This window comes from Heteronotia binoei, chromosome 6 (assembly GCF_032191835.1).
Source record: "Heteronotia binoei isolate CCM8104 ecotype False Entrance Well chromosome 6, APGP_CSIRO_Hbin_v1, whole genome shotgun sequence".
Taxonomy (NCBI): domain Eukaryota; kingdom Metazoa; phylum Chordata; class Lepidosauria; order Squamata; family Gekkonidae; genus Heteronotia; species Heteronotia binoei.
In genome coordinates, this window is record NC_083228.1 from 132279543 (window position 1) to 132297392 (window position 17850).

The window sequence follows — 17850 nt, forward strand, 5'->3', positions numbered from 1 at the left end:
CCACACCCCTGAGGTCACCATTGTTTCACGCACAACTTTTTTGTATTAAAAAGCCCAGCAAGAACTAATTTGCATATATGGCCACACACCCCTGACACCAAACCAGCCAGAACTGTGTTCCTGTGCATCCCTGCTCAAAAAAGCCCCGATTCTGAGTATAAACTTTCACGTGCATACACTTCTTCATATCCTATCCCAGGGCTTTTTGGGTAGAAAAAGTCCAGCAGGATCTCATTTGCATATTAGGCCACATCCCTGATGCCACCATTGTTCCACATAGGGCTTTTTTGTATAAAAAGCCCAGCAGGAATTTATTTGCATACTAGGCCACACCCCTGATGCCAAGCCAGCCGGAACTGCGTTCCTGCTCAAAAAAAAAAAGCCCTGTCCTGTCCTATCTGAAGAAGTGTGCATACACATGGAAGCTTACACCCAGAATTAAAGTTTGTTGCCTTAAAGGTGCCACTGGACTCAAACTTTGTTCTATGGCTTCAGGCAAAAGTGGCTACCCACCTGTCAATAAAGCCAGTGGGACTTCTCTACAATAAACGGTCTGAACCCATTCAAAAGGCTCTATGGAAGGGCATATAGCTGAAGGCTTAGTGAAAACTACTTTGCTACAAATCTGGAATTCTTACATTCAGACATCACCTTGCCACAGACTTGTTGGGAGGGAGTGGTCAGATAAACTTCACATCCCCACTTGTAGGGATGCCAGCCTCCAGGGGGGACCTGGGGATCCCCCAGAATTACTGCTCCTTTCCAGACTACAGAGAAAATGGATGCTTTGGAGAGTGGATGCCAAGGAATTCTATCCCTGCTGAGGTCTGTCCTCTCTGGGCTCAACCGCCAAGGTCCCCAGGCCAACACAGGGTACAGAAGAAGGTGCCAGCCTCTAAGCTGCGTTAGTGTGAGCTAGCTCACAGATTTGTAGCCTCCAGCTCACACATTTTTGTCTTAGCTCAGGAAGGATGACCCCAGAGCACACCAATTGATGCAGTAGCTCACAGCTTTAATGCCAGTAGCACACAAAGTAGAATTTTTGCTCCCAAGACGCTGCAGCTTAGAGGAAAAAACTGCCAGCCAAGTTGGTAACCGTCGCTGTTCTCAACCAAAAGCCTGGTGGAACATCTCATCTGACTTCTACTCCCACCCTCCGTGTTTCTTTCAGATGCTATGAACATAAAGGGGGGGATATCACTGCAGTTTGGTGACCCAGTTTGGTGTAGTGGTTAAGTGCGCGGACTCTTATCTGGGAGAACCAGGTTTGATTCCCCACTCCTCCACTTGCACCTGCTGGAATGGCCTTGGGTCAGCCATAGCTCTGGCAGAGGTTGTCCTTGAAAGGGCAGCTGCTGTGAGAGCCCTCTCCAGCCCCACCCACCTCACAGGGTGTCTGTTGTGGGGGAGGAAGGTAAAGGAGATTGTGAGCCGCTCTGAGACTCTTCGGAGTGGAGGGCGGGATATAAATCCAATATCTTCTTCTATCTTCTTGCAGTCAAACAAACATGCTATGTGAACATAAAGGGGGGGGGGGATATCACTGCAGGCAAACAAACATAAAGGTGCAGAAATAGCATGTGTCGTAGTGCTACGGAGGGGGCGGGGTCATGTGTGAATGCTCCCTGAGCATATACATAGGTATAGCATGAGGAAGAAGATTGTGCTTAACATCCTCAGACCTGAAATCCCAAATTTCCATAATCACAGAAGTTTGAGGTTTCTAAAATTTCGCCTTTAGGGTCAATTCAGATTTGTGTCTTCCATACCTGAAATCTCAGCCAGTACTTTCCTAGCAAGACTGTACCACCCACTAATTCTGCTTGTCCATATCAAATGAAAATGTTGAGCTCTGTTGAATCCTGGGGTACTTGGTGTGATGTACCTGATTATTGTAAAGAAATATGATGGATAAGGAAAAGGAGTATGCCCATCATTGCAAACATCTGAATAAAGTTTGAGTCCACTGGCACCTTTGACACAACGGAGTTGATATGCTTTCATAAGAACATAAGAGAAGCCATGCTGGATCAGGCCAATGGCCCATCCAGTCCAACACTCTGTGTCACAGAAGAACATAAGAGAAGCCCTGTTGGATCAGGCCAGTGGCCCATCCAGTCCAACTCTCTGTGTCACATAAGAACCTAAGAGAAGCCATGTTGGATCAGGCCAATGGCCCATCCAGTCCAACACTCTGAGTCACAGACAAACATAAGAGAAGCCGTGTTGGATAAGGCCAATGGCCCATCCAGTCCAACACTCTGAGTCACAGACGAACATAAGAGAAGCCCTGTTGGATCAGGCCAATGGCCCATCCAGTCCAACACTCTGTGTCACAGAAGAACATAAGAGAAGCCCTGTTGGATCAGGCCAATGGCCCATCCAGTCCAACACTCTGAGTCACAGAAGAACATAAGAGAAGCCGTGTTGGATAAGGCCAATGGCCCATCCAGTCCAACACTCTGTGTCACACAGTGGCCAAAAATTTTTTATATATACACACGCTGTGGCTAATAGCCACTGATGGACCTCTGCTCCATATTTTTATCTAAACCCCTCTTGAAGGTGGCCATGCTTGTGGCCGCCACCACCTCCTGTGGCAGTGAATTCCACACGTTAATCACCCTTTGCATGCACACTTCTTCACCGCTGACACTCTAACCACTATACCACACTGCCTATTTTTTTTTTTGAAAAAAACAGATAGATATTATCAGCTAGCAGACTGTTTTCTTTGGTAAAGTCCCCTTAAGACTCTGAAGGAATGTGTTTGTTCTTTAATGGTTTACTAACCATTTTCGCTCCAGCAGGCAACCTCTTGTAAAATCTGACTCCTTGACAGAGGAAGAGACCGGTAGCCATGTTAGTCTGTCTGCAGCAGCAGAAAAGAGCCAGAAACCAGTAGCATCTGAAGTTGAATGAAATTTGTGACAATAATGCGTGTCCCTTCGTGAGTTGCAAGTGAGCAGTGCCTCAAGAAAGCTCCTAACCTGCCACAAATTTTGTTCATCTTTATGTAGGGTAGCCAATCCGAGAAGAAAAGCACAATAAGCCTCTGCTTTCAATTCCAATAAAGACTAGCTCACCAAAAATTCTTTGTAAGTCCAATTTCTTTACAAATGGCATTATTATTTTTTTTACAAATCCGTGTTTGCTCGATGTATGCAGAGGATACTTCAAAATCAAGTTAAAGTACCAACACCAGCTTACAGGCATAACCGGTCTGTATTCCTGTTTTGCATTACAGCTTTGAGAGCCAGTTTGGCGCAGTGGTTACGTGCACGGACTCTTATCTGGGAGAACCAGGTTTGGTTCCCCCCACTCCTCCACTTGCACCTGCTGGAATGGCCTTGGGTCAGCCATAGGTCTCGTAGGAGTTGTCCTTGAAAGGGCAGCTGCTGTGAGAGCCCTCTCCAGCCCCACCCACCTCACAGGATGTCTGTTGTGGGGGAGGAAGGTAAAGGAGATTGTGAGCCGCTCTGAGACTCTTTGGTGTGGAGGGCGGAATATAAATCCAATATCTTCATCTCCCTCACAGGGTGTCTGTTGTGGGGGAGGAAGGGAAAGAAGATTGTGAGCCGCTCTGAGACTCTTCGGAGTGGAGGGCGGGATATAAATCCAATATCTTCATCTACCTCACAGGGTGTCTGTTGTGGGGGAGGAAGGTAAAGGAGATTGTGAGCCGCTCTGAGATTTGGAGTGGAGGGCGAGATATACCGTAAATCCAATATCTTCTTCTTCTTTCTTCTTCATCCAAGCTACAGGTTTTTTGCTTATAATTTTGCCTATAAAACTGTAGCTTGGATAAAGCTGTAATGCGAATTTCTTGAATTAGACTTGGCAACTCTGTCTTTCTGATACTCATAGACTCTGGCTCTTTTTCCTACTTCTTGACAGAAGGAAGACAAAGCAGAGTAGGAAGGAAATTCAGGTCTTCCTCTCCACAGCTTCCGAAGACGTGAGTACTGCCTCACGAAAGTGCATGCTAGAACAAATGCAATTAGGCTTCAAGAAGCCCTTGGACTTCTGTTTCATCTTCCTTCTGCAAATCATTAAACTCTTGTGGCTTCTCGCAAATAATGCAAAACTGAATTATTCCAGAAGTCTTTTCTATGTAGGCACCGCACGAAATAACCTACAAAATTACTTAGGGTTGCCAAGTCCAATTCAAGAAATATCTGGGGGCTTTGGGGGTGGAGCCAAGAGACACTGGGGGTGGAGCCAGGAGCAAGGTCGTGACAAGCATAATTGAACTCCAGAGGAAGTTCTGGCCATCACATTTAAAGGGACCGCACACCTTTTAAATGCCTTCCCTCCATTGGAAATAATGTACAGAGGCATCTTCTTTTGAGGGCTAATAGAATTGGACCCCCTGGTCCAACCTATTTGAAACGTGGAGGGTGTTTTGAGGAGAGGCACGGAATGCTATGCTGAAAATCTGGTGCCTCTACCTCAAGAAACAGCCCCCCCAAAAGCCCCACAGATCAATTCTCCATTATACCCTATGGGAATCGGTCTCCACAGGGAATAATGGAGTGCCCAGGAAGAAGAAGACTGCAGATTTATACTCTGCCCTTCTCTCTGAATCAGAGACTCAAAGCAGCTTACAATCTCCTATATCTTTTTCCCCCACAACAGACACCCTGTGAGGTGGATGGGGCTGAGAGGGCTCTCACAGCAGCTGCCCTTTCAAGGACAACCTCTGCCAGAGCTATGGCTGACCCAAGGCCATTCCAGCAGGTGCAAGTGGAGGAGTGGGGAATCAAACTCGGTTCTCCCAGATAAGAGTCCGCACACTTAACCATCACACCAAACTGGCTTTCCCCCTCCTGACATTCCGCTTCCTCGCTTTCTGATGACCCTGAAGTAGGGGGAAGGCCTCCAAACCGGGAGATCCCCTGCCCCCACCTGGGGATGGGCAACCCTAAAATTACTTGGAAAAAAATTATTAGGCACTGTGGTCTATGTTATGGTGTATGGCTTGTTGAAACTTGCATCTTGCTATGGCATTTTGTGTCATTGAATGTGTTGCGTTAATACTTATGCTTGGCTTCGGTTCTGTTTTGAGACTTCTGACTGCTTCTACAACCCTAATCCAGTTGCGTTCTTTATCGAATGTCCCGGCCATCAATTGTATTGACCCACTCTGAATAATTCACCTGGACTCCAAGCAAGAAAGGCAGGCTAGAACTCATGTAAATAAATAAAAAGCAAATAAAAATAAAAGGATTTTGGGAAGCTGTCAAGTTATATTTTCGAACTTTACTACAGATACATATTCTCCTGCTTGTGGGATCAATGGGATGTTTGGGCCTTTCCCCTCAAATGTACATTGCTGTGGCCATCCTTTTCTCTCTTTTTTAAAGCAAGAGCTCTCTCTGCCCCATCCACTTCACAGGGTGTCTGTTGTGGCGGGGGAGGGTAAAGGAGATTGTGACCGCTCTGAGACGCTGAGATTCAGAGAATAAGGCAGGATATAAATCCAATATCTTCTGTATCACAGCTCACTTTGCTAGGCTTGCTCAATTGCACAGGTTTTGCTACAGAGCAAAACCTCCATTTTCTCCATTGGCTGAGGCTCCTCCCTTAAGGAAGAAGGGGAGAAGGAATAACTTGTTTTGCCAGGCTCTCTCAATTGCACAGCAGAGCTACTAAGCCAAGCCTCTCTTCCTTCTATTTACTGAGGTCCCCCCCACAGTCCTCTGGGGAAGGAAGGAAAACTTTGCCCAGTTCCCTGGATCACACAGAAAAAGCACACAAAGAAAGCACCTTTAAGACCAATGAGTGCTAATGTTTTAAACATATTTAAACTTTTTAAAAATCTTTAATTGTGTTTGTGTCCTTTATAAAGTTTATATCACTGCTAACCGGCACTACAATTCATGACACACATGGCCCGGCCTGACAAGGTCATATTTATGTCGGATCTAGGGTTGCCAAGTCCAATTTAAGAAATATCTGGGGACTTTGGGGGTGGAACCAGGAGACTTTGGGGGTGGAGCCAAGATCAAGGCTGTGACAAGCATAATTGAACTCCAAAGGGAGTTCTGGTCATCACATTTAAAGGGATGGCACACCTTTTCAATGCCTTCCTTCCATAGGAAATAATGGATAGGGGCACCTTCTTTCGGGGCTCATAGAATTGGACCCCCTGGTCCAATCGTTTTGAAACTTGGGGGATATTTTGGGGAGAGGCACTAGATGCTGTACTGAAAATTTGGTGCCACTACCTCAAAAAACAGCCCCTCCAGAGCCCCAGATACCCGTGGATCAATTCTCCATTATTTTCTATGGGAATAAATCTCCATAGGGAATAACAGAGTTCCCAGCAGACATTTCCCTCCCTTCCCCCCGCTTTCTGAAGACCCTGAAGTGGGGGGAGGGCCTCCAAACTGGGGGATCCCCTGCCCCCACCTGGGGATTGGCAACCCTAGTCGGATCCGAGCCTCATAACAAATGAATTCGACACCCCAGCTCTAGGGCATCATACTCTATTGCAGCCCCTCCCCTCACCCCATCCTCCTCAAGCTCCACCCCCAAATCTCCAGACACTTGGAGCTGGTAACCCGACATTCCAACCTGTGTTCCCTCTAAGCTGAGTTAGCATGAGCCAGCTCACATATTTTTAGCCTCCAGCTCACACATTTTTGTCTTAGCTCAGGAAGGATGACTCCAGAGCACACTAATTTATGAAGCAGCTCACAACTTTAATGCCAGGAGCTCACAGGGCTGCCAAGTCCCCGGGCTGCGCGGGGGTTCTCCCACCCTGGAGGTTCCCAACTTGCCGGCCCAATGACGTCGCTCGCCGGCTGCTCTAGGTGTTTCTGGGAAGACTCTATGGTTTTCCTAGACGCTCTAGCAATTTGGGAGGGAAAACTCTATGGTACAAAAGGTCCTCCCCCCGCCCCAGGCCGTGGGGGACTTGGGAACCCTAGTAGCTCACAAAGAAGGATTTTTGCTCGCAAGACTCTGCAGCTGAGAGGGCTTTCAGAATGCTGAGGGCTTTCAGAGGCAAGGCGGGCTGCTACCTGTTTGCATTCAGCAACACCTCTCACATTTCAGATTATTGTAAAACATGCCTTGGCAACCTGGCACATGTTGAAAACATTTTCAACATCACTCTTGCCAGGCATTTAAAACAGGTAGACAGGAACCCATTGTACCTAAAATTGACAAGCAAATAACTTTTGCTCTCAGGAAGTATGCAAGCTGGTAAAAAAATGGAGAGAGAGAGAGAGAGAGAGAGAGAGAGACCTAAAATGCAAATTTGTTTTTCCCAAACATTTGAATAGATTCTGTGGAGTCAGACATCTATGATCACAGCGGCTAGAACCTGATGTTAACTAACCAGTTCCATCCCTTATCCTTTGCTGAGTGAAAGTATACATTGACACAACAAACAAATGATTCTTTACATCCAAAGGAGATCTGCTGTTTTTCCTCTTCCCTTTCTTCTTTGTAAATGTTTTTCCCCTTTTGTACTGTAAGTAGGATTGCCAGTCTTGTTGAGTTTTGACTGTTTCATTATTTTATTGTAGGTTTTAACTGTTCTATTGTGTCTGTAATATGCCATGTAGGATCGTACTGTAAATAATAATAATAATAATAATAAGTTTTTATTTATACCCCGCCCTCCCAGCCAAGGCAGGCTCAGGGTAGGATTGCCAGCCTTGCTGAGTGTTGACTGTTTTATTATTTTATTGTAGGTTTTAACTGTTTTTATTGTGTCTGTAATATGCCATGTAGCCCCGTGGCACAGAGTGATAAAGCTGCAGAACTGCAGTCCAAGTTCTCTGCGCACAACCTGAGTTCAATCCCGGCGGAAGCTGGGTTCAGGTAGCCGGCTCAAGATTGACTCAGCCTTCCATCCTTCCGAGGTCGGTAAAATGAGTACCCAGCTTGCTGGGGGGAAAGTGTAGAGGACTGGGGAAGGCAATGGCAAACCACCCTGTAAAAAGGTCTGCCATGAAAACATTGTGATGCAACGACATCCCAGAGTCAGAAACGATTGGTGCTTGCACAGAGGACTACCTTTACCTTTAATCCACTCTGAGCCTGTCATGGGAAAGGGCGGGATATAAATTTACTTTAAAAAAAACCCCTCCAGTTGGAACCTGGAGATCTTCTGCTATTACAGTTGATCTCCAGAGAGACTCATAGAGTTAGGAGGGACCTCTAGGGTCATCTAGTCCAACCCCCTGTACAATGCAGAAAATTCAAGATCAGTTCCCCTGAAGAACACAGCTGCTTTGGAGGAAGGGCTCTATGGCAGGGGTGGTCAACGGTAGCTCTCCAGATGTTTTTTGCCTACAACTCCCATCAGCCCCAGGCAGCAAGGCTGATGGCTGGGGCTGATGGGAGTTGTAAGCAAAACACATCTGGAGAGCTACAGCTGGGCACCACTGGGATATTTATATGATGCAGAAAATAACTTATCACAATAACAGTGATATAAACTCCAGGGGGGACTGTTCAGGTTTTGTGGGAATATGGTAGCCATGCCTAAACTATATGGTCTCTGAAGGGAAACTGCTGGATGCCTCCTTGCTGATAGATGCAATTTATTCTTTAATATTCTTAAAGATGTTATTAAGTTTAATAAGTTTTTATGTATCTCTACTGGAATATGGCTTCGAAGTTATTGCCGTTGTAGCTATAATTGTTTATTACTGTACTTGCTTGGTTTATAAAGAATAAAGAAGGCGTGGCCAAACTTTCTTAATGTAAGAGCCACATAGAATAAATGCCAGATGTTTGAGAGCTGCAAGATAGGAAGGAAGGCAGGCAGGCAGGCAAATAGATGGGGGAAGGGAGGGGGAGGGAGACTGGGAAAGAAAGCAACTTTAACTTTAAATGCCCTCTCCAAGCCATCAGCTGGTTTGACTTGGAGAAGTGATTTAAAGAGACAGATGTCTTCTCCAAGCCAGCCAACAGGACCGTGAGGGCTCAGAGAGGCACACAATATGTGTGAAAGAGCCACATGTGGCTCCCGAGCTGCAGTTTGGCCACCCCTGGAATAAAAGCAATAAATAAAATACACAGATAACCGAACAAATCATTTCAGGTCTCTCTCACATAGAACCCAATTCTACACTTGTATATGCAGAAGTCTGAGTAGTCAGACTTGTGTGCAAGAAAAGGTGTGTAAGAATATTGTGTTGTGCTGCTATCCTGATGCTCCTTGAGTGCCATCAGTGGCATTTAAGATGGGCTTTAAATCTCAATCGAAATACATTTTTTCTTCTCAGATCTAATCGTGAACGGAGATAACGGATGTTAACTTCTTTAGCAAAACCTGAGACTTCTCACCAATTACAGAAGTTAACCGATTTAGCAAAAATCCAACTAATGTATAGCCTTTTAATGTATGTACTTTTCTTGACTAGATTGGGATTTTACATTGTCACATCTCACCCTGTACTACATTTGTGTGGGTGGCCATGTTAGCCTGAAGCTGCAGAGCAGATTTATGCCCAGTGACACCTTTAAGACCAGCAATGTTTCATTCTGGGTATAAGGTTTCCTTATGCGCAGGAAACCTTATACCTAGAATAAAACTTAGATGGATCTTAAAAGTGACTCTGGGCTCAAACTTCACTTCACCCTGTACTGTTTGCATAATGATACCATGCCAACAACCTGAAGAATCAAAGTCTTGCAACTTTAGCAATGGCTGAATGTCTGCAAATGGGTGGCTGAAACCTTTGGCACAGAGAAAAACAACACCCCCTGGTCAATAATATCCTGTGAAACCCCAGTTAAAGCAGCAGGATACAATTTTCTTCAGTTTTCTGACCACCCTATCTGCATTTCATAGCCATGTTTGCTTTGTTCACACCTCCTGCATAAAAGACCTGCCTAATGGGGGTGACAGACCACAACGCATACCATAACTATTTCCCTTCTAGCCGTTTCTCTAGTAAGTAAGTAAAAGTAAGTACAATTTTATTTGTATCCCGCCCTCCCCCGCCGAAGCAGGGGGGATAGCCACAGATAGCCTGATTTTGTCTGAAGCTAAGCAGGGTCTGTCCTGGTTAGTACTTGGATGGGAGACCATCATGGAAGACAAGGTTCACACTGTGCAGAGAAAGGTGATAGCCAACCACCTCTGCACTTCTCTTGCCTTGAAAACTCCACGTAGCCCCGTGGCGCAGAGTGGTAAGCTGCAGTACTGCAGTCCAAGTTCTCTGCTCACAATCCTGAGTTCAATCAGGGATGGGGTGGGGGTAGAGCTGCCAGATCCAAGTTGTGAAACTGCTGGAGATTTGGGATGGAGTTTAGGTAGGGCAGGGACCTCAGGTACAAGGCCCTAGAATCCACCCTCCAAAACACTCATTTTCTCGGGGGGGACGGGACTGATCTCTGTAGTCTGGAGCAGAGGTGTAATTTTGGGGGATCCCCGGGTCCCACCAGGAGGTTGGCATCCCTAAATGAGGGGTTGCCATAAGTCAGCTGCGACTGAAAAAGAGAGTAAAGCAGGAGTCAAGTGGCACCTTTAAGACCAACAAAGTTGTATTCAGGATGTAAGCTTTCGTGTGCTAGAAGCACACTTCATCAACTGTGCTTCCAGGCTAGCACACGAAAGCTTACATTCTGAATACAACTTTGTTGGTCCACCTGACTCCTACTTTGTTCTATTGCTTCAGACCAACACGGCTGCCCCCTTGGATCGGTGAAAAGGAGAGCGCTTTCCAAGGACACGGGCGGCCAACTTTTATTTGAAAACACAGCTTCTGTCCCTGTGCCTTTAAGAGTCACTTGAAGCCGATCTAAAGGCAGAACTTTGAAATCTCCCGCATTTTAAGCTCTTTCCCTGTAGTACCACCAAGCCCCTTGGCTAGGACGCACAGCAGTGAAATATACCCGCACCATGACTGTGACGTGAGTTCTACTGGGTGGGGTGAGCAGTCGGACTGTGGGATTGAGGTGTGTCTCCGAGGAGGAAGGCAGTGGAGGTAGTATTTGCCTTCTGATGTGTGCCTCCTTTGTCTTAAAAGGCTACGTCCGGGGAAGCTTAGTTCTCAAAGCCAGGAACAAATAAGGGATTAATTCGGTGGTTCAGCCTAACAAGTAACCACTGCTACTCAAGTTCTGTAGGGTATTTAGCCCCCCATGGAGAATACCAAGATTACAAAACGTAACATCTAAGAGAAATTCAGAAGGGAGCTTTTGCTTTGCCTAACATCCGCATAAGTGACGCTCGCAGGTGCATGCAAATCTGCTCTCGGGGAATCGATCCGCTGGAACTCCGTGGAATTTTCTTGCACAAAGACATTCCCGGGCTCACACGCAACAGTTTGGGAGTAAACTCCGCAGAACACAAGAGAATTTCATTAAAACCTATAAAAGAGCAAGAGACCAGCAGCATCTGCGTGAGACAGGATGTAGGGCGAGGTGGATCACCGGTCTGATTCCTTGGTTTTTTTTAAATATATATATATAGTCGGAACTAAACAGTACAGACAACGCGGGATTTTTTTTTTATTTTTTTTGTAAAGGTTCCAAAGCAGATGAAGAAACGGGATTGCAGGTTTCGGAGAGGAAAGGAGAGAAAGAAAGGTAACTTTTCGCTCTTTTTTTTTTTTGCAAGGAGAGTGTTTGGTTAGAAAAAGCCAGAGAGTGGCGCTGGCTGGGCTGGAGTTTCCAGCGTCCCCTTCAGAGCGAGCTGATTGGCCGGCGAGCTCAGCCATTCTCTTATCCCGCCTGAGGTCTGGCCAAGGCGCATTTGGCGAAGCGCGCCCGGAGTCAGGAGGAGTTTTTAAGCCGGAGCCCCGGGGGGCGGGGTGGCTTCCTCGGAGTTTTCCATCCCCGCGGGCCGTTCCCGGCATGGAAGCCCACTCTGTTTCTTTCGCTCCTTGCTCCCTTTTCTGCCTGGGTAAGTCGCTTTTTAGAAAAGAAAAAAAAAACCAAACAGAAGGGGGGGGGGAGAGAACTTTACAAAACTTTTTTCCCCTCCTTCCCTCGTTGACATGGGAGTTTTGCATTTGCTGGTTTTTTTTTTAATGTGGTGGGAAAAGACAAAAGAAAAAGTTTTGCCTGCCAGGAGAACGCATTTTTTTTTCTATGCGGTTTTAAAAATCGGTAGCTTGCGAGGTCTTTGAGAACGATCATGGGTTTAGCACGCGGGAAAACCACGGGGCTCGCTCCGATCCACCCAAAACCAAACGGCGATTTCCCCCCGTCTCTATTCATCCGCTGCCGTGGAGGTTTAACAGATCGCCTTAAATGGTTTAGAGGCGTCGATTATTATTATTTGGCAAAGCGCTTTGCTTTTCTATCTCTGTCTCTTTTTTTAAACCCCCCCCCCCCTTTCCCCTTTTAAAATCGCTTCGTTCGGGCTCTTCCGAAACTCCCGACTTCTACCGAACGCATCGGAGTCTGAGAAATCTGGGCGCGGTGAGATGGTCTATTGCAACTCGAGCGCCGCTTTTCCTTTTGGCTGCTCGCGGCATCTTCAATGAATGAACCGCCGCCGCCACCCCTCCTCCTTTCGTCGAAAAGCATTCAGCCCCGTGGCTCCAAAAGGCACGAGAATAAGAACAGATTTCGAAACGGGGCGGGGGTAGAACCCTGTCGTCTGGCCCAAGCTGGGCTGCTTTCTTGGTTAAATTGGGGGGGGGGGTACAACAGCATAGCGCCCCCCCCCCCCACACACAATGAGCTTCTTCTGCAAACCCGCCTGGAGAGAAAGCGCTTTTTTGGCTCCTAAAAACGGGCGTTTCCTTTATTACTATTTTGCCAAGCAGGGATGGCCTTTTGAACTGGCTCTGGCCTCGGTCGGGTTGTCTTCGTTCCTCGCCCCCTGCCCTCCCCAGTCGCGATTGCAATGGCGTGTGTTGGGGAGGGGAGTTCCCCACGCCGGAGGAACTGGCTTGTTTCAAATCCAGCTAATTCACGCCTCTTTACACTCTCTCTCCCGCCCGCCCCCAACGTCACAGACTGTGGATTAACTTCCTCCCCACCATTAAATCCTTTGTGGACCACTTCCTTGCGCTTCTTAATTTATAGTTTTAAACAGATTGTTGTTGTTTTTTAAAAATATATATATTAGCAAAAAAACAACAACCCTGCACCACATTTGAACAGCTGGGGAAATGGTTAGCCCGATCGGCTAGTCGCTTCTTTTCTAAGGAAAAGCGGAAATTATGCTCCTTGGTATTGCAATGAGAGTAGAATATGGCTTTCCCCCCCCCCCCCTCCCCTACCAGGCAGCCTCTAGTAGTCTAGATTTTGCAGCATTGGGCGGCTGGAAGTTGCCAGTAGCTGGGCCGATCCATGCTGCCCCCTGCAGGTGGAATCCCAACTATATCGCATTTGTTTTAAAAAACTCCCTAGGTAACCAAGCTCTTCGCATAAGAGCCCTGCTGGATCAGACCAGTGGTCCATCTAGTCCATCCTCCTGTCTCACACAGAGGCCAACTGGTACCACTGGCTGTCCAACAACAGGGCGCAGAGACCTTCTTTGGATGTTGCCTCCTGGCTCTGGGATTCAGAGGATGAGTGCCTCTGAATATGTAGGTTCCCCTCAGCCACCATGGCTAGTAGCCATTGCTAGACTTATCCTCCGTGGATCGAGCTAATCCCCTTTTAGGGCGGTTTATTCCTGTGGCCAGCGAATTCCACAGTTGCTCTGCGTAAGGTAGTATTTCCTTTTGTCTGTCCTGAACCAACTGCCCATCAGTTTCATTGAATGCCCTTCAGTTCTAGTATTTTGACAGAGGGAGAAAAATTTCTCTTGGTCAGCTCTCTCCGCGCATAATTTTATAAACCTAATTATCATGTGTCCCCCCCCCCCCCACCGCCAGTCATCTTTAAGAGCCAGTATGGTGTAGTGGTTAAGCGGTGTGGACTCTTATCTGGGAGAACCGGTTTGGATTCCCCACTCCTCCACTTACAGCTGCTGGAATGGCCTTGGGTCAGTCATAGCTCTTGTAGTTGTCCTTGAAAGGGCAGCTGCTGGGAGAGCCCTCTCTGCCCCACCAACCTCACAGGGTGTCTATTGTGGGGGGAGAAGATATAGGAGATTGTAAGCCGCTCTGAGTCTCTGATTCAGAGAGAAGGGCAGGGTATAAATCTGCAGTCGTCTTCTTTTCTAATCTGAAAAGTCCCAGACTCTTCAGCTTTTCCTCCAAGGGAAGGTGCTCCAACCCCGCTCAAAAGAGAACAGCAGGTGGTATGCAAAGCTTGGGAACAGCCCTGACTCTTTGGTTGCTCAAGTTTACCTGCAAACTGCCGTGTGACTTCTAAATTTCACAATTGTAGGAAACGGGTGGGGTTTGGATGAGAAGAAACATAATACTTCCTGTGTCACTAGAACAATGCAAGTTTACACTTACGAAGGACTGAGAGCCAGTTTGGTGTAGTGGTTAAGTGTGCAGACTCTTTTGAGGGAGAACTGGGCTTGATTCCCCACTCCTCCACTTGCACCTGCTGGAATGGCCTTGGGTCAGCCATAGCTCTCGCAAGAGTTGTTCTTGAAAGGGCAGCTTCTGGGAGAGCTCTCTCGGCCCCACCCACCTCGCAGGGCGTCTCTTGTGGGGGGAGAAGATAAAGGAGATTGTAAGTCGCTCTAAGATTCTGATTCAGAGAGAAGGGCAGGGTATAAATCTACGGTCTTGTTCTTCTATGTGTCTCTGTGCGTGTCAGCTACAGTTGTCCGGCAGCCATATGTTAGCTTTTCCCAGCATGGATGCTGAGTCATGCAGTTTCAACCCAATTTAGCAACTGTTCTCAAGTGGATTTTGCCATCTCACACAGTAAAATCCAGCTGCAAAGTGGATTGAAAAGGTGTTATTTAGAGTGTGTGAAAGCGTCCCATGTTCATTTAGCCCAGCACCCTTTTGCTGTTGTCACCAATCAGATCTTTGAAGGGTTTTGATTTTTTGAGACAGTCCTCTTTGAGTTGGTGAGAGAGAACTGCCTGACCTGGAAATAGGGTAGGGGGATATTCCTGGAGATATGGGGGAAGGCAGGGCTTTAACTCGGATGTGATGCCATAGGGCAGGGGTGGCCAACGGTAGCTCTCCTGATGTTTTTTTTTTTGCTTACAACTCCCATCAGCCCCAGCCAGCATGGCCAATGGCTGGGGTTGATGGGAGTTGTAGGCAAAAAAAACATCAGGAGAGCTACCGTTGGCCACCCCTGCCATAGGGATCTCCCCCTGAGACTGTTCTTCTCTTTGAGGGAACCAGTCTCTGGAGATCAGTTGTACTTCTGGGAGATCCTCTGGATCCCAGCTGGAGGTCAGCAACACTAAAAGGGGGATAATAGTTCAAGAACTTCAAGCCGCTCTTAAGGACTGTGCAAAACCATTTGGCATTTTTTAAGTTGGGAAAACAAGATGTATGCCACCTATTCCTAGACAATTTGGGATTGAGCAATGGGACTTAAGTGAGTTAGATTTATACCCCGCACTTCACTCGGAATCTGTCTCCTTCCCTTCCTCTCCCCACAGCAGACACCCTGTGAGAGAGGTGGGGCTGAGTGTCACGTTCTCAGGGCGCAGGCAGGCAGGAGTCCAAAGCCAGTCCAATGTCAAAGTCCAGGAAGTCAAGCAGGAGCCAGGTCACCAATGCAGAATCACAAACTGGAATCAGAAGTCAATGGCCAAAAGGTCAAGGTGCCAAGGAAATCAAGCAGGTCAGGATCAGGAAGGAGCGTGGATGCAAGCCAGAGAATAGACTGGTTGCTTCCACAAGGTTACCAGGTCCTGGGTGGGAGCTATATAGGAGTCTCAGTCAGCCTGCTCCCTGGGTGGCAGTGACTCTGCTAGAACCCAGGGCTGAGAGATCTGAAGCATCGGCGTGCCTCATGTCTTCGCTCTGAATGTTCTTTCCGGAGCCTGCTTCGAACTCTTGAGATGGGAGGAGGACAGCTTGGAGGAGATTGATCGTCAACAGCTGACACTGGTGCCTGGAGAGTGATTGATGGGCCAGCTGCTGTTTGTTCAGCTGAGGATCTGGCTGGCAACTCTTCCAGGTCTGTTAACACTTCCAGCTCCTCCTTGTCAGGGCTCATGACACTGAAAGAGCTCTGAGAGAACTGTGACTGACCCAAGGTCACCCAGCAGGCTGTGTGTGGAGGAGTGGGGAATCAAACCTCATTCTCTGGATTAGAGTCCACTGCTTTTAACCACGACACCAAACTGGCTCTCAGTGTGCACAAGACTACAGTCTGCACCTTTCTTTACCACCCATGCTTACCACCAATACTTTTCTCCCTTTCTCACAATACAAGAACTCATGGGCATTCAATGAAATTGCTGAGCAGTCGGAATAGAACTGATAAAAGGAAGTCCTTCTTCACCCAAAGGGTGATTAACACGTGGAATTCACTGCCACAGGAGGTGGTGGCGGCTACAAGCATGGACAGCTTCAAGAGGGGAATGGATAAGCATATGGAGCAGAGGTCCATCAGTGGCTATTAGCCACAGCTTATTGTTGGAACACTCTCTCTGAGGCAGTGATGCTCTGGATTCTTGTGCTTGGGGGGGCACAGTGGAAGGTCTTCTAGTCCCACTGGTGGACCTCTTGATGGCACTTGGGGTTTTTTGGCCACTGTGTGACAGAGAGGGTTGGACTGGATGGGCCATTGGCCTGATCCAACATGGCTTCTCTTACGTTCTTATGTTACGTAATGCGGCTAAGCTGGAAGTGGTGCTAGGCCTGGGAGCAAGGGCATCCGAAGATGCCTTTTGTGGCTCCAAAAGACTAGCTGTAAGACTGAGTCTTGCAACATTGATCTTCCATCTAAAGTATGCAATGACATGTACAGTTTCTTGGAATGATGCTATGACTCTGCATTCCTCCCTGAAGATGTCACCAGGAAGATGGCAGGGAAGGTCTACCTCTGGCTGGGTGGGTGGCATGAGCTGTAGAGCTGCCAAAAGGCTAGCTGGGTCTTGATGTGGAATTTTTATAAACCAAGCGCTCATGCGTGCAGACACTTTCTGGAATTCATGGGATGCATGCATAAATACAGCTTTGTAGCCAAGCACCTGGACAACTGCTATACGCATTCCCTTCCGGGAATTAAGATCACAGGGAAGAGTCTTAATTCTTGACTGTCCCGTCAACCAAAGAAGCTCGTCTGGTGGGTAAACAAGAAAGAGCCTTGTTAGTGGCAGCACCAAGGTTATGGAACAATCTCCCCAGGGAGGTGTGCCCGGGGCCCCTCACTAGGTATTTAGGAGGTAGTGGAAAGTGGTTTTGTTCTGGATGGCATTTAGTTAGTTACGCTGTCTGCTTATCGGCAGTTTTAAACTGTTATTTTAATTCACGGCGTTTTATGTGTTATGGATTTTTGTTTTTATAGCGTGTTTACATTGTAAGCTACCTTGAGTTGCATAAGGTTGAAAGGCCACTAATAAATGTTTTAGATAGATGTTCAGCTGGGGTGGGCATGAAAACTGGTGCAAGCCGAGTTTACGGATGCACATGGTCTTTGTTTATTTATTTCCCTTGGTAGAAAAACAAAACGATGGAATTAGCTAAAAATTCAAGTTCCTTCTTGCCTAGTGCTTGTACTTGATCGCTGTTGTTTCCATCCTAGCTTCAGGTTTAAAACCGGTATCCTTCTAAGGATGAGCAAGACAACAACGACTATTTTTTCACTGACCTGCTTTTTTTTAGGGCTGTGGTTGGTGTTGAAGATGGGCAGTTATTTTATTTATAGTCTTATTTTCCTGAGATTCAAAGCAGAATCCACTGTGTAAGTCGATACAACCGACAGGACGGGACGTCCAATAAACAAGTGCAGTAGGATTTGAATGGGGGGAAATCGGAACAGAGTTGAAATAAAGTATAAGAAATTAGCACGGGACATTAACGACGGAGAACTTAAAATAGGAGG

General features: G+C 47.1%; 2 protein-coding genes across 16 annotated transcripts in view; one reads left to right on the forward strand and one right to left on the reverse strand.

Moving 5' to 3' along the window:
- MCF2L2 (MCF.2 cell line derived transforming sequence-like 2) overlaps positions 1–17850 on the reverse strand; it is a 356849-nt gene that overhangs the window by 149494 nt on the left and 189505 nt on the right. The gene's annotated exons all lie outside the window — the stretch shown is intronic.
- Positions 10815–17850, forward strand: part of B3GNT5 (UDP-GlcNAc:betaGal beta-1,3-N-acetylglucosaminyltransferase 5) — a 38282-nt gene continuing 31246 nt past the window's right edge. For 2 of the 7 annotated variants that reach the window (XM_060242633.1, XM_060242638.1), the window contains exons 1-2: positions 10815–10955; positions 11499–11559. The gene's annotated coding sequence lies outside the window, so the exon portion shown is untranslated. Of the gene's footprint in view, positions 11406–11498; positions 11560–11628; positions 11876–17850 lie in introns of those variants that run through there. The other 5 variants (XM_060242636.1, XM_060242637.1, XM_060242634.1 and 2 more) reach the window with 5 other exon arrangements.